This window comes from Gracilinanus agilis, chromosome 2 (genome assembly GCF_016433145.1).
Source record: "Gracilinanus agilis isolate LMUSP501 chromosome 2, AgileGrace, whole genome shotgun sequence".
NCBI classification, from domain to species: Eukaryota; Metazoa; Chordata; class Mammalia; order Didelphimorphia; family Didelphidae; genus Gracilinanus; species Gracilinanus agilis.
This window is the reverse complement of record NC_058131.1, coordinates 685160935-685176284: the sequence shown is the minus strand read 5'-3', so window position 1 is coordinate 685176284 and position 15350 is coordinate 685160935. Positions and strand designations below refer to the sequence as shown.

The following is a 15350-nucleotide window of genomic DNA, read 5'->3' as shown; positions in this document are numbered from 1 at the left end:
GGAAGCTAAGAGTCCTGTGACCTACTCAGGTGCTCCCTTTCATTTAAGACCCAGAGAAAACCCTAGGAAACTCTCTAAGACATGAATATTTACCTGGATCTGAGTCCAGCTGTCAATTCATGACCAGGGGAAAGTCTGGATAAGCCTCGACCTCTTTTTTCAGGAGAACCACCGAGACTAGTCAGACCTTCCAAAGGAACTCTTCCACCTTGGAGACACAAAAGAACAGGGCTATTTTTTGCATAAGACAAACATAGAGACTCCTAAGCCATGGAGAAAGTGGTCTGGGCACTAGACAACAAGACTCAAAATTCTGCAATAGAGAGCTTTAGATACCAGCTTTCCTTTTGTATTTCAGTTAGCAAGGTGGCATAGGGGAGTTTTTGGAGACAGGAAGACCTGAGTTCAAATTCTGCCTCAAGATGTAATTAGCTGAGTAGCATTGGGAAAGTCATTTAGTATTTGTGACCCCTATTTAACCTCAGTTTCCCTATCTGTCAAGTTGGTACAATAAGATGAGTTGTCTCACAGGGTTTTGTAAGGATCACATGAAATGTCCCATGGAAAGCTTTGTAAGTCTTAAACTGCTCTATCATTGTTTGCTGTTATACATGGTCCTGGAAAAACTCTCTAATGGTAAGAAAAGGAGCCAAGTTTCTGATCAGCAGCAGTGAGGGACATTCTAGGTTGCCTTTGTCATAGGAAAGAGCCAAGAAAGACAGGCGGCATTTCTGTATTTGTGTTGGGAAGAGGAAAGAAAAAGGGGAGGCAGGGACAAGCTCCCCACAGAGCTATCCCAGGTAAAGGCTTTATAAGTCATAAAATGCTCAATAAATATGAGCTATTATATTTCTCTGAAGGACATGGTCCTATAAAACTGCTTTGATGGTTGGCAAAGGAGCCAAGTTTCTGATCAGCAGCAGTGAGAAATGTTTCAGGTTGGCTTTGGCATAGCAAAGGAGGGGCTGCATCTCTGTAGGGTAAGTTCTATAGAGAGGAGGAAAGAAAAGAGACAGGAAGCCCCCACAGAGGGCCCTGGAAGCTCTCTGATGCCTGTGCTTGCTGGAAGTACTTACATCTGCTTCTAAAGGCTTCCTGAAGCTGTGGCATATCTCTTCCTTGTAGAGGTTTTCAGCAGAAATAATGGAACTTTTCCAGTGAAACAGGGTACAGAGAAGATGAGCTCTAAGGTCAAACAAGGGTCCAAGTGGCCCTGACTCTGTGACTCTGCCTCCATCCCTAATCTCAACCCCTCTCTCCATCCTCCTTCCGCTAAGGTGCCCAGTCCCCAGACTGTTGCCCAGGAAACCCATCTATGTGACTCAAACGAAGCCTCCTCTGGGCCTTTTTCTGAAAGAAAAACTTCTTGTCCTGCTCCATTTCCAGTGAGCCTTGCTTCTACCTTATTGTCTTCCAGAAAGCAGCAAGGTAGGGAAGGGAATAAGCATTTACATAGCAATTACTATGGAACACATCCTGTCCTAAATACTTTTAATAAACATCTGATTTGATGCTTCCCAAAACCCTGTGAGGTAGATGTGGTTATTAATCCCATTTAGAGTTGGGGAAACTGAGGCAAGTAAAGGTCAATTGACTTGTTTCAGGTCATACAACATTTGTCAGAGACAAAATTTGAATTTCTGACTCAACCCTTCAAACTCAGAACCACTTACTGCCTTAGAAGCATCTACAGTTTAAAATGTTCCTCCCCTGTTGGTGCTCACATTCTAAGAGGAAGAATAAGACCAAATGGTTATATGCATACTCAAGAATACATACTACATGGTATGTATACATTCTCAGAAAGGAGGAAATCAAGAAGAGCTTCTGGGAGGATCACTCCTGTATCTTGAAAAGAAGGAAGGGTTTCCAGAGGATAAGGAGAGGAGAAAAGGCATTTCAAGTATAGATAAAGGGGTTAGAAATCTCATGCAATGGCTTGGAGGTAGGGAATGGGAATCAGGCTCTAGGGAAACTTTTCTCTTCTGAATGAATTCTGGGTTATTAGAGAGAAGTATGGAATGTTTAGAGAGAAGTTTCTAAGTTGTTGAGGGCCATACCATGGAAGATGAACATGTTCTCACAAAACATCCCTTTGAAGTATAGTCAGAACCAGAAAAATAACATGATTCATTGAGGTCAAAGTGGCATTTTAATATTTTATGGGCATAGGTAATTGAATAGCAAATTGCTTTACATATTTTAATTTGATTAACTATAATTAACAATACATTTAATAAATTAAAATTGATATTAAAATAGAGTAATTTTAATGAGGTTGGAGAATGAATTGATAATACATTGAAGAATTCATACTCTCCCATTCCTTCCAATTGGCAACCTGCCTTCAGTTTATCCAATGATATTTGCTTTTTTTATATGTTATATTTCCTCTTCAATGTTATTGAGAAATGATTGCAGTCATCCTCTATATATAATCCTGACCTGGCTCCCTGCAGGATCAACAGAAGAGAGAAACTGCTAAGACACCATGGTAAGTAACAGGTGCATGTTGGAAAGGGAAGAGAAGGAACGTGCTGTTTTTGGGGGATTTCGGCATTTGGGCTCCTGCTGAAAGCTGCCAATGATCAAGGTGGCTGCTTGCTGGTTTTCCTCATGGGCTCCCTGAAGAAAGGCAGCATCATATAGTGGATGGGCAGCTCACCTGGGAGTGAGGAAGTCCAGGGTTCTGGTCCTGCCTCTCCTATATATCATTTGTCAATCTCTTGCTTAACTATCTCAGCCTAACAGCAGCCAAGTAGCTCACCTGCCTTGGTAGAGAAAATTGTTCCCCTGCAGCTCCCTAATATCCATTTAATCTTACATATGTTATTTTTTTTAACTCAGTTGTAAACTGTCACTTGGCACAATTCCTACCACGGTGTGGCATACCTAAAGTCTCATTGCCATAAAGCCCCTCTCCCAAACCCCCACCACAGCAAGAATCTACTTGCTCCCCCAATACGCCTCGACCCATCGTCAGGCAGTACTTACTCTGTGTCAGCATCCCCTTCCCTGTTGATTTCCCTCCTTCTTTCCCAAACCTCTTTTCTCTCCAAAGAAATCTGCTCCAAGTACAAGAATTCATAGTTCTGATCTGACTTCAATTGTGGCATGTGAATGGGATGAAGAACCTTTATGATGTGACAAATACGAGGAAAGCAGGGAAATGTGGAAAAATTTGAATGATGATGCAGAGTAAAGAAATCAGGAAAATAATGTTGATAAGTACTATAGTAATGGACATGAAAAGAAAAAAAGTCCTTAAAAGTCTTCTAAACAAAGATAAAATGCAATAATCAGTTTTGTTTCCAAAGCACAGGAAACAAACTGTATGAACAATTATTATTTTGTTAAAAAACCTCTTAAGTTTCTGACTCAGAATTGACACTCAGTATTGGTTCCAAGTGAGAAGAGCAGTAGGCAATTGAGGTTAATTAAGTGAGTTGCCACGAGTCCCACAGCTAGGAAGTGTCTATGGCTAGATTTGAATCCAGAACCTCCTTTCTCCAGGCCTGGCTCTCTTATCTACTGAGTCACATAGCAAACCCCAAATGTGTTTATTCTTAATAATAGCAACTTTATTGTGATAATATTCAATAGGCAAAAGTAGTAATAATAACTAACCTTTATATGATACCTACTAGGTGCCAGGCATAATTATTATCTCATTTAATCCCTATAACCCCTACTAAGTGGTGAGTGCTATTATTATTTCCATTTTACAGTGTAGGGAACTGAAGCAAATAGAGACAGAAGTGCCTTGGCCAGGGCACACAGCATTCTTTTTCTCCTGTCAGAAAAGTGAGTGACTCTGGGGACTAATATACTCAGGTAATACACTCAGAGGGGCATCAGATGGATATTTGGAGGCAGATGCCATTAGTTGGTGGATAAGAACAAGTCAAGTCTTGTCAAGGTTTTGTCAAGGCCTCAGTTTCTTGATTTGTAATGTGAGAATGCTGGAATCACTGACCTAGAAGTTCCTCTCTAGCTGTAAATTGATGGGGCTGGGACCAGAGAGACATGGGTTGAACTGGGTTGGTTGGCTTTGTTGTGCTGTTTTCTGTCTTGATATCATTATTGTAGTTAACAGCTCTTAACACTTTTTGAATATTCTCTCATTTGATGCACACAACAACCCTGGGCAGCTATCATTGTCCCCTTTTAACAGATGAGGAAAGTGAGGCAGAGTTGTTAAGTGACTTGTCAGGGGACAAACGACTAATTGTCTGAGACCAAATTGAGTGATTTCACTTCCTAAAGACTGAGCTTGTTGTAGTTTTTAAAAATACTGAGGCTTTTCAGTCAAAAACAAGAAGAAAAAGAAAATACAAAGCTTGTACCTGTATTTTTTTTGAAAGGTAACTGATTCTTTATTTTTAAAGAAACAGTAACCAGTAGAACTCATTCATCTTATTCAGAATCTTATAAAGGAATATGGGAGGACCTGGCATAAGACTGATTGATTTTTAAAAAATTAACATTTTTCCATTTCATTTTTTTCAAATATCTTTCCATGTTTACATATTTCATTTTCTTTCCTTCCCCTCATTCCTCCTCTTATCCAGAGCCAATAAGCAATTTCACTGGTTTGCACAAATGTTGTCACATAGTACTGATTTTTCATATTATTGATTTTTACTATAGAGCAATTTTTAAAGTCCTAAACCCCAAATCACATACTCATGTATACATGATATGTAAATTCATATGTTTTGCCTTTGCATTTCTACTCCCATAGTTTTTTTTCCTCTGATTGTGGGTAGCATTCTTTTACATAAGTCCTTCAGGAGTGCCCAGGCTTGTTGCATTGTTCCTAGAACAAAGATCATTACATTGGATTTTCCCACAAGGTTTTACTTCATGTGTACAGTGTTCTTCAGGTTTTGCTCATTTCACTCTGTATCAGTTCACTGAGGTTCTCCCAGTTCACATGGAAAGCCTCCAGATTATCAGTCCTTACAGCACAATAGCATTCCATCTCCATCCTCTACCACAATTTTTTCAGTCATTCTCCAATTGAGGGACACCTACTCCTTTTCCAATTTTTGGCAACAAAATGAGTGCAGCTATGTATATTTTTGTACATGTATTTTTCTCTATTTCTCTTTGGGATGCTAGCCCAAGGAAAGGCAGTTTTATAAAGCCCTTTAGTTTTTTTTTTAAACCCTTGTACTTCGGTGTATTGTCTCATAGGTGGAAGAGTGGTAAGGGTGGGCAATGGGGGTCAAGTGACTTGCCCAGAGTCACACAGCTAGGAAGTGGCTGAGGCCGGGTTTGAACCTAAGACCTCCTGTCTCTAGGCCTGACTCTCAATCCACTGAGCTACCCAGCTGCCCTATAAAGCCCTTTGGGCATAATTCCAATTTGCCTTCCAGAATGGTTGGATTAATTCACTACTTCACCAGCAATGTACTAGTGTCCCACTATTTTGCCACATCCCCTCCAACATTTATTATTTTCCTTTACTGTCATATTGGCCAGTCTGTTAGGTGTGAGGTTGTACCTCAGTATTGTTTTGATTTGCATTTCTCTAATTATGAGAGATTTAGAACACTTTTTCATTTGCTTATTGATAGTTTAGTTTTATTTATCTGAAAACTGACTGTTCATGTCCTTTGATCATTTGTTAATTGGGGAATGGCTTGATTTTTTGTACAATTGACAACTCCTTATAAATGTGAGAAATGAGACATTTGTCAGAGGTTTTTGTTATAAAAACTTTCCTCCAATTTGTTGCTTCCCTTCTAATTTTGGTTGCATTCTTTTTGTTTGTACAGAAACTTTTCAATTTAATATCATCAAAATTATTCATTTTACATTTTGTAGTGTTCTCTATCTCCTGCTTCATCTTAAATTCCTTCCTTTCCTATAGATCTGACAGGTATACTATTATATGCTCATCTAATTTGTTCATGTTTTCCCTTTTTATATTTAAGTCATTTACCCACTCTGAGTTAATCTTGGTATAAATTGTAAGATGTTGATCTAAGTCCAATTCATCCCATACTGTTTTCCAATTCTCCCAGCAGTTTTCTTTCAAGTAGTGGGTTCTCATCCCAAAAGCTGGGATCTTTGTGTTTATCAAACACTATCTTGCTACTGTTATTTACCTCAAGTCTATTCCATTGATCCACCCTTCTATCTCTAAGCCAGTACCATAGAGTTTTGTTTGTTTGTTTGTTTTGAATTGAAAAACATTTATTTAATTAATTGATTTAGAATATTTTTCCATGGTTACATGATACAAGTTCTTTCCCTTTCTCCCACCCTTCCCTCATAGCCAATAAATAATTCCATTGGGTTTTATATATATGTCATTGATCAAGACATATTTCCATATTATTAATATTTGCATTAGGGTGATCACTTAGAGTCTACATCCCCAGTCATGTCCCCATGGACCTATGTGATGAAGAATTTGTTTTTTACTTCTGTGTTTCTACTTTCACAGTTCTTTCTTTGGATGTGAATAGCGTTCGATTTACATTTTTCTAACTATAAGAGATTTAGAATACTTTTTCATGTGCTTATTGATAGTTTTGGTTTTTTTTGATTTCTTTATCTTAAAATGTCCTATTCATGTCCCTTGCCCATTTATCAATTGGGGAACGGCTTGATTTTTTGTACAATTGATTTAGCTCCTTATAAATCTGAGTAATTAGATCTTTGTCAGAGGTTTTTGTTATAAAGATTTTTTCCCAATTTGTTACTTCCCTTCTAATTTTGATTGCATTGGCTTTGTTTGTACAAATCCTTTTTAATTTAATGTAATAAAAACTATTTATTTTATATTTTGTAATATTTTCCAACTCTTGCTTGGTCTTAAAAACTTTTCTTTCTCATAGCTCTGACATGTAAACTATTTATTTATAGTCTCATTTTTATATTCGAGTCATTCACCCATTCTGAATTTATCTTGGTTTAGGGTGTCAGATGTTGATCTAAACCAAATCTGACCCATACTGTTTTCTGATTTTTCCAGCAGTTTTTGTCAAATAGTGGATTCCCCCTCCCAAAAAAAACCTGGTCTCTTTGGTTTTATCATACACTGTCTTGCTGAGGTTATTTACCTCAAGTCTATTCAGCTGATCTTCCCTTCTGTCTCTTAACCAGTACCAAATTGTTTTGATGACCACTGCTTTATAGTACAGTTTTAGATCTGGTACTGTTAGTCCCCCATCCTTCACATTTTTTCCCATTATTTCCCTTGCTATTCTTGATCTTTTGTTCTTCCAAATGAACTTTGTTATAGTTTTTTTTAATATAGTAAAAAAATTTCTTGGTAGTTTGATAGGTATGGCACCGAATAAGTAAATTACTTTGGGTAGGATTGTCATTTTTATTATGTTAGCTCATCCTACCTATGAGCAATTAATGTTTTCCCAATTTTTTAGATCTAGTTTTAATTGTGTTGAAAGTGTTTTATAGTTGTGTTCATATAATTCCTGTGTTTGTTTCGGCAGATAGAGTCCTAAATATTTCATATCGTCTAGGGTGATTTTAAATGGTGTTTCTCTTTTTTAAAAAATAGAATGCTACACTAGGTGTTCTCCTTTCCTGGACTATCATTGTGACATTATGTGATGTTCAGTACGCCTTTACTCTGTTGGCGGACATTACAACGAATCTACAAGAAGGTAAATCTTTCACCACTATTTCCTATTTCTAGGGATAGGAGGATTTGTTTAGTATGAAAAAAGTGACTGGGATAGGCTTCAACAGTGTATCTGTGTACATTGGACCCAAGATCCATGGGATGGAAATAGTAGGCAAAGGGTGGGAAAAGTGGAATTAACCTATAGATGTGCCTGAGATGGAGAAAAATCACCTGTTGAAACATACACATAAAAGGTCTTTCCTCCCCAATCTCCTTCTATCCTAAAATGTCAAAATAGGACCTCTAGGATATGTTTCTAAAAGGAAGGGTTGTATAATGGTTAGAGAGCTAGGATTGGGGTCAGGAAAACCTGAGTTTAAATCCCACCTCTGGCCCTGGGCTACCTTTGGGGTGCTGGACCAATTAAGAGACCTCTCTGTGGCTCAGGCACTTACCTAGTCACTCAATTCAACAATCACCTGTTAAACATCTCCTGGGTGCAAAATGTTGCAGCTTCAAAGGCAAAATAAATCATGGGAAGCAAATTAAGATGGAAAGAAAAACAAACCCTAAGAAAAATTCTTGCCTTCATGGAGTTTATGTCCCAGTGTTGACCTGCTATCACATATCCTCCAAAGAAGAGTATTGGATAATTTCAGTTTTTACTATGAAGGCTTATTAAATGATTTTAGGGCTGTTGTTGACTTGGTGGGCTGTGAAGTGTTGGAGGATGTTACAAAGGGAAACTGGAAGTCTTTGGAAGTCTTTAAAAATGTCCTAGATTGGAGCAGCTAGGTGACTCAGAAGACAGAGTACTAGGCCTAGAGGTGGGAAATCCTGGGTTCAAATCTTTCCTCAGACACTTTGCAGGTGTGTGACCCTGGGCAAGTCATTTTACCCCCATTACCTAGCACTAAGACTCTTCTGTCTTAGAAGGGATACACAGTAATGATTATAAAATGGAAGTTAAGAGTTTTTTTTAAAAAATGACCCAGATTTTCTATTGTTAGGATGCTTTGATGTACCATTCAAGATAACCTTAAGAACTTGGTAAAATCTTTTCTAGAGACATTATTTGCAGTTTAGCAGAAGATTTGTCATATATTTTGTCTTAGGTTGCAAAGATCGTCATGGTGGAATTCATCAGATAAACAGTTACTGGATTTCTGCTGACTGTGAAGTATGTAAATGTACTGAACAAGGATTGGAGTGCAAGAGCATGTGAGTTCAAAGTGAACCCTAAAAGGAAAGACATGAAATCACAGCAAACTCGAGTTGGAAGGGATTTCTCTGGAAATGGAGTAGAAGTGGTCTGGGAACTAAAAGCCCCATCCTGATAAGTAGCCATTTGGCTTTTGTTGAAAGTCTTTAGTGAGGGTAGCTACTCCTCCTTCTGGAGTTTTCAGGGTTTGGAAGCTTTCTTCACTTTGCACTTCAAAACATACACTTCTAAACCATCATTCAGAGATCTTAGTTCTGCTCCTTGACACCATGCAAGCTGAGCAAAAGTCTCTTCTCTCTTCTCTGAGACAAAATTTTCCCTTCTTTGGGCCAGGATTCCTGCATTGACCCTTTGAGGGCATGTTTTAGTTTTGCCATTTTGGTTCTCCTGTAAAATATGCAATGAAATATGACTTTCCGGATATGATTCCATCAGGGCAGGGCATAGCAATATTTTAACCTCCCCAGTGGAAACAATCATAGAGGATTGGTGTTGTGAAGGCCTGAGTTCTAAACTTTGCTTAGACACATACATTTTATCTGTGTGATAGTGGGATAGTCATTTGATGTGCATCAGTCTCTGTTTCCTCCTCTTAAAAAACAGGAGTTTAGAGTTGATTATTTTAAAATCCCTTCCTATTTGAATGTAGCATCTATACTACTTTTCTATTTAAATTCCAATTCATCACCTGATTATCTGCGTGAGCCTGGCCAAGTCTCTTGACTGTTCTTAGTTTCAGATTCCTTAATTATCAAAAGTTGGAGAAGAAGAAGAATGGGATGAGGGGAAGATGAGGAAAAGGGAGTGAAGCAGGAAGAGGGGGAGGAGACTCAGCAGCTAGAAGTGGGATTGGAAGAAGAAGAGGAGGAGGAGAAATGTTTAGACTTGATGACTTCTAAGGTCCATTAATATTTAAAATCTAAGATATGTAATATGTTTTTTATTTAAATCTCAAAAATTAATAATCTGCGTGACCTGACCAAGCCACTTAACCACTTGTCTCAGATTAGTGTAATGTTTTTTTAAATAAGGGGAAGTTTGGATTTAGGTTCTTTCTTTTTTATAATCTCAGATTTATTTTTCTTCTCTATTCAAATCCAAGATGAGAAAATTATTAGCCATGTGACTAAGGACAAGTTTGATGTTTAACTCTCAGCTTTAGAGTATACTAACACCTAGCAACTGTTGGGCTCTCCATCTATACGTGTGGGAGGATTGGGGCAATTCCAGATGTGGTTGAGGAGAGAGGGTGGTTCATGATCAGAGGCTGTCTGGAATAAGGGTAAGAGTCTTAATAAACTGTTCATCAATTCCCATAAATCCACCCTAATCTTGTCCATTTTTTCCCTACCATCAGTATTTCAAGGCCTATCGGGTATGACAAAGATAAATGTAAGGAAGTTTTTGAAGAAGAATTTTGTCTTTACAAACCTGTAGAGAAAGCAGATCCCACTAAGGCCTGTAAATTCTCTGGATATGATGATTAGCAATTCCATCTCCTCCTGTTTTTGCTGCCAAAGTCATCACCTCCCAGTGGAACTTGTCCTCACTTCAAGCAATGACTCTCCTTGGAATTCAGAACAACAGGCGGCTATGAGCCATGGGGGCATGATGTTGGATTTCCATTCTTCTGAAGGCCTTGTCAAGTCATAGGCACCCTGATTCCACCACAAAAGGTCACTTCCCTGTCTTCTGAAATCCTTTAGGTGCCTAAGTTGTACACATGCCTCCTGTAACCTGTTGTCTAATGAATATCTAAAGAAAATAAATGTTCCTCTAACATGAAATGGAATTCTACTCTTTTCCTTTTATAGCAATGATGATGACTTTCAGTTGGGTAGTATCATAAAAGATATCAAGTATGTGCAGGAGTGGTAGAGGCCCTAAGTTTTAGGGACTGATAGGTCCCCTAAGTTATAGTGCCTCCAAGTAAAAGATAAAATATATTGGAGATACCTGAATGACCTAGGAATGACCTAGACCTGAACCTAGGACATGTTTGGTCTAAGCAGAACATGTTTAGGCTAACAGAACATGTTTGTGCTAGTGGAAGAGATGTCATTTTGTGTTTGTTTTCATGTATCTTATGGATACTCCTGAATACACCAATCACAGTGCAGATTGTACTCAATAGATCAATATCTTGGCAGGATGAATTGTTCTCCTCAAGACTCTCTGTGATTGACTATGTGGATGGATATGTTTGGGAAGCGACCCAACTGCTTATAAATATCATCATTTTCCTTGATAAAGTTGCCTTTGATTGCCAATGAATCACTGGTCCTCATGGTCCTTCATTCAACTTACCACCTCCAGAAGATCCCAAACTACTGGTAGAGGAAGGATACTGGCCATCCAGCTCTACCTGTCTCTGTCATAGGAGGACAGAGGGAAGTATCTCGTTCATATAGTGAGAATGAGAGACAACAGATGGTCAGCCTTAACATTTCACTGGTATCTTTGAAATAATAAGTGAATGATAGTGTATTTATTTCCCCTCCCACTCTTAGCCAAATGTAGTTGGGGAAGTTTTTGTAAGACTTTTAGCAAGATAGCATGATATTATATAAAAAGTGATGGATTTGGATTTGAGCAAACCATGCTAGTGGTTATCCATCCTCTGCTTGATGCTCTCCATGAAGGGAGACATCACCTCTCTAGGCAGCATCTTCCACATCTGAAAAGCTCATATTAGTAGTGTAAGAATTAAAATTAAGTGACTGATCCTTAGAATTTCATACAGTGTGTTAGAATCATTTGTATAGGTAAAGGATGAGAAATAGGAAGAAATATAAGTTTTTTGGACAGTCACCAGTCAAGGAGCATGAGCACTTCCTCCTTCGAATCTTTTTAACCTCTCCTTCCACATGTAGTCCAAATTCAGAGTCATGTAACCTAGGTTACATAGTTAAGTGACCAGTTAATGTGACACAAGTGATGTAGCTCCAGGAAAGCAAGGATGCAGGCAGGGCAACATCCTATTCATGATCCCAGGAGATGATATCCTTCACACAATCCCCCTTTGATTCTTTGGGAGACTAGCATGTTAAAATCTCCTCATTTGGGGTTTCTGGGAGATGAATATGTCAGTTCTCCCCTATGAATCATTCCACATATGTAGTCTATATGTCTAAAGATTATCTAACTAGAGGTGTATAAAATATTGCACCTTGCATAGTGGGAATTAGAATATTTTGAAGAATAAGGGAGAAAGAAAACAAAAGGAGAAAGAAAACAAAAAAAATGTATCAACTCATTCAGGAAAAGCCAATTAGGGGGCACTCCCACTTTGGCACAAGATTTTACATTCATAAAAAATGATTGGTTCAAACACCTTTAGTTCAGTTCATTATATCCCTAAGTTCACTCTATATCTCTTAATGTAGTGTGTGATTTCTATAGACATCCTTATGACATATTCTCTAGAAGATCTACTTTTCTTGATTTAGGGTGTTGGTGATTTTCTTTTTCCTTAAATTGTTTTAAAAGATCTTAATCCTTGGATTTTAGAATAATTATAAAATCCCCCCATAGAAACGTGTTGACCAATACTCAAATCACAGCAGGATACATGGCAGAGTTATGAGGTATATGTATCAGTTCTCAAAAAAAAAAAGCTCAAACCCCCAAAATCAAATAGAAGAGAAAAAATTTAAATTCTGGGTAAAAATACATATAAGTCAAAATCCTAAATGTATGAAATTACTAGTAAAAATAAAACAAAACAGATTCTTATATCAGCAGCAAGGCCCAGTTCAAATGGCTTATGTCCTTCAAGCATGTAAGAAAAGTGCAACAATATTTCACTTACCCATTGGCACCCAGGACTATAGAAAATTGCCATTGTATTAAAGAAAAAGGGTACAAAAGTATGAGGTAAAAAGGGAAGTATGATTCCTTGGTCTGATTATATCTTCAATCTTAAGGAGATGGGAGCCAAAATGAAAGCTAAACCAAGGTACTAGAAGAAACCTGGCATGGGGAAGTCCAATGTCTGAATTTGTCAAACAGCTGCTTCCTTGAATCTCAAAACAAGTTCTTTGTCTTGGTGTCAATCCTCATCAATACCAAAAGGATTATTGGTCTCCTTGACCTTGTGCTTTTTTCACTGTGCTGTGGCTCCTTAGTAAACTTCTCTTCTGAAATCAGATACTAATATTAGTTAAAGTCCCATAATATTTAACAATGGCAGGGTTTCCATAGTCTAAAGCTTTTGGGTATGCATTGGTATTAGGGGTTAAAAATTGTAGATTTATCCTTCAAATAAAAACCATTAATACTGATTCCATGTAATCAAGTAGAAAAATTTAAAAAACCAAATATTTTATTGAAAATATAGAGGAAAAACAATGATAATCCCCCCCCCGAAATTTATATTGCACATCCCACTTGACAATGCATCAGCCAAACAGGAATAACAAAAGGATTTATCACTCAAAAGGAAACTCTATTTCTTCTCTAATTTGGCCATGATCCATGGTGAGAATGTACATAATTATTTCTCCAGGTAAAAGGTTGATATAAACAGTAGTACAACAACTAACACAGATTCTAAGAAGTACCACAATTCCCCAAATCATAAGAGCCCATTTGATGATAGTAGCAAACAAACCAGTTACCATCAGGTGTCCCATGAGTCTCTACAGCACATTGTTATGTGCCATTTAAAATCCTTTGACGCTAATTGATATTTGCCACACTTTCTCCAGATCTATTTGCATAAGAACAACAAGGTTGATTAATAAAGGCATATGCACCTCCCAATGCATCTGTAAGCATGTCAAGGGCCAGCTAATTTTGTAGAACATTTTTGCTAAGGAATCAATCTCTTCCTGTAGGAAAGAGATGGCCTTAGTAGTTTTGGATATGACTTGAGCTGTATCTTGAGCCAGTATCTCCCCAGTCATTCCCCCTGGAGAAAGGGTCAGTGCCTCATGTATGGGCAGATCAGTGAACTACAGCTAGGGCTTCAGGGAACCGGAAGGCAGAAAGAAGTTCATTAATAATTTCTGCATTAGCTATACATTTTTCCACTGTGAGAATAAAATTGAATGAATACTCCTGATATTTTAATTTAAAGGATTTAATAACAATACCTGAGCTGCTCAAATTTCCACCTACACACCAGATGATGTTAAAAATCCCCTTTGAAACCAAAGCATGCCCACTGCAAGACATATTTTGGATGCATATCTAGAGTCTATGTAAATTGTTGCCTTCTTATCTTTGGCAATTATAAATAGGCATGTTTTAGAGCTATCAGTTCTGCACCTTGAGCACTTATATTTGAGGGCAGTGAAGCTTACAAGAGAATGGCAAATTCTGTGATTACAGCAGCTCCTGTGTAGTGTATACCATCCTTCGTGAAAAAAAGTATCACTAGTAAATAATACTAGTTCTAGATTGTTTAAGGAGTGTCCAGCAAATCATTTTGAGTTTTTTTTAGCCATGGACACTAAAGATTCACAACTATTCAAAGGTTCTTCTGAAACTTGTAAAACAGGAAGCAAGGTTGCAGGACTTGGAACTGCACAGCATCCTAATGTAATATTTTCATTATTCAACAAGGTTACCTCATACCTTGTAATTCTCTGATCAGAAGATGCCTGTGTTCTATGCCACAGCAACAATGCCTTGAACTCATGTATGTACATTATGGTTAAAGGGCATCCCAATACTAAATCAGTAGATTTAGTCACTAGCCATGTTGTGGCAGCTACACCTCTAAGACATGGTGGTGCTCCTGAAGCTCTGGGATCAGCTGGGCCAAATAATAAGCAACTGGGAACTGAGGAGGTCCCAAAGTTTGAGTTAAAACACATGAAGCTACCCCTCTCCATTTGTGTACATACAAAGTAAATGGTTTGTTGTAATTTGAGATGCCTAGAGCAGGGGCAGACAGGATACCCTATTTTAATTGTGAAAGAGCTGACAGGTGTTCCACCTCTAATTTTAGCAGTTCAAGGACTGGATTTTTGATTAGTGCTATAAGGGGATTAGTGATTTCCCCATAATAAGTGATCCACTGCCTACAAAAACCTGTTGCTCCAAAAAATGCCCTCAATTGCTTCTTAGGGGAGGGTATGCTCAATTTTTGAATAGCTTCAATTAACTTAGGAGAAATAGAATGGGAACCAGCAGTTAAAATGAACCCTAAATATTTCATTTCAGGGAGACACCACTGAGATTTTTCCTTCGAGACCTCATGGCCTCTCTTATGCAGCTCTAAAAGGGGATATTTCCTATCCTTTTGGATATTTACTTGACCACTTAGTCTCTGATTAGTGTCATATTTTTGGATTTGGGTTCTTTCCTTTTTGTAATCTAAGTTCTATTAGTCTCCTATATTCAAATCCCAGATGAGAAACTTATTATTCACGTGACTCAGGACAAATTTAGTGTTTATCTCTCAGCTTTAGTGTATACTAATTAGCACCTACCACTAGAGCATTGGGCTCTCCATCTATACATGTGGGAGGATTAGGATGAATCCAGATGTGATTGAGGAGAGAGGGTGGTTCATGA

General features: G+C 37.9%; 1 protein-coding gene across 1 annotated transcript in view; it reads right to left on the bottom strand.

Annotated features, from left to right (window-relative positions):
- LOC123234374 (beta-microseminoprotein A1-like) overlaps window positions 1–15350 on the bottom strand; it is a 164416-nt gene that overhangs the window by 104518 nt on the left and 44548 nt on the right. The window lies entirely within an intron of this gene.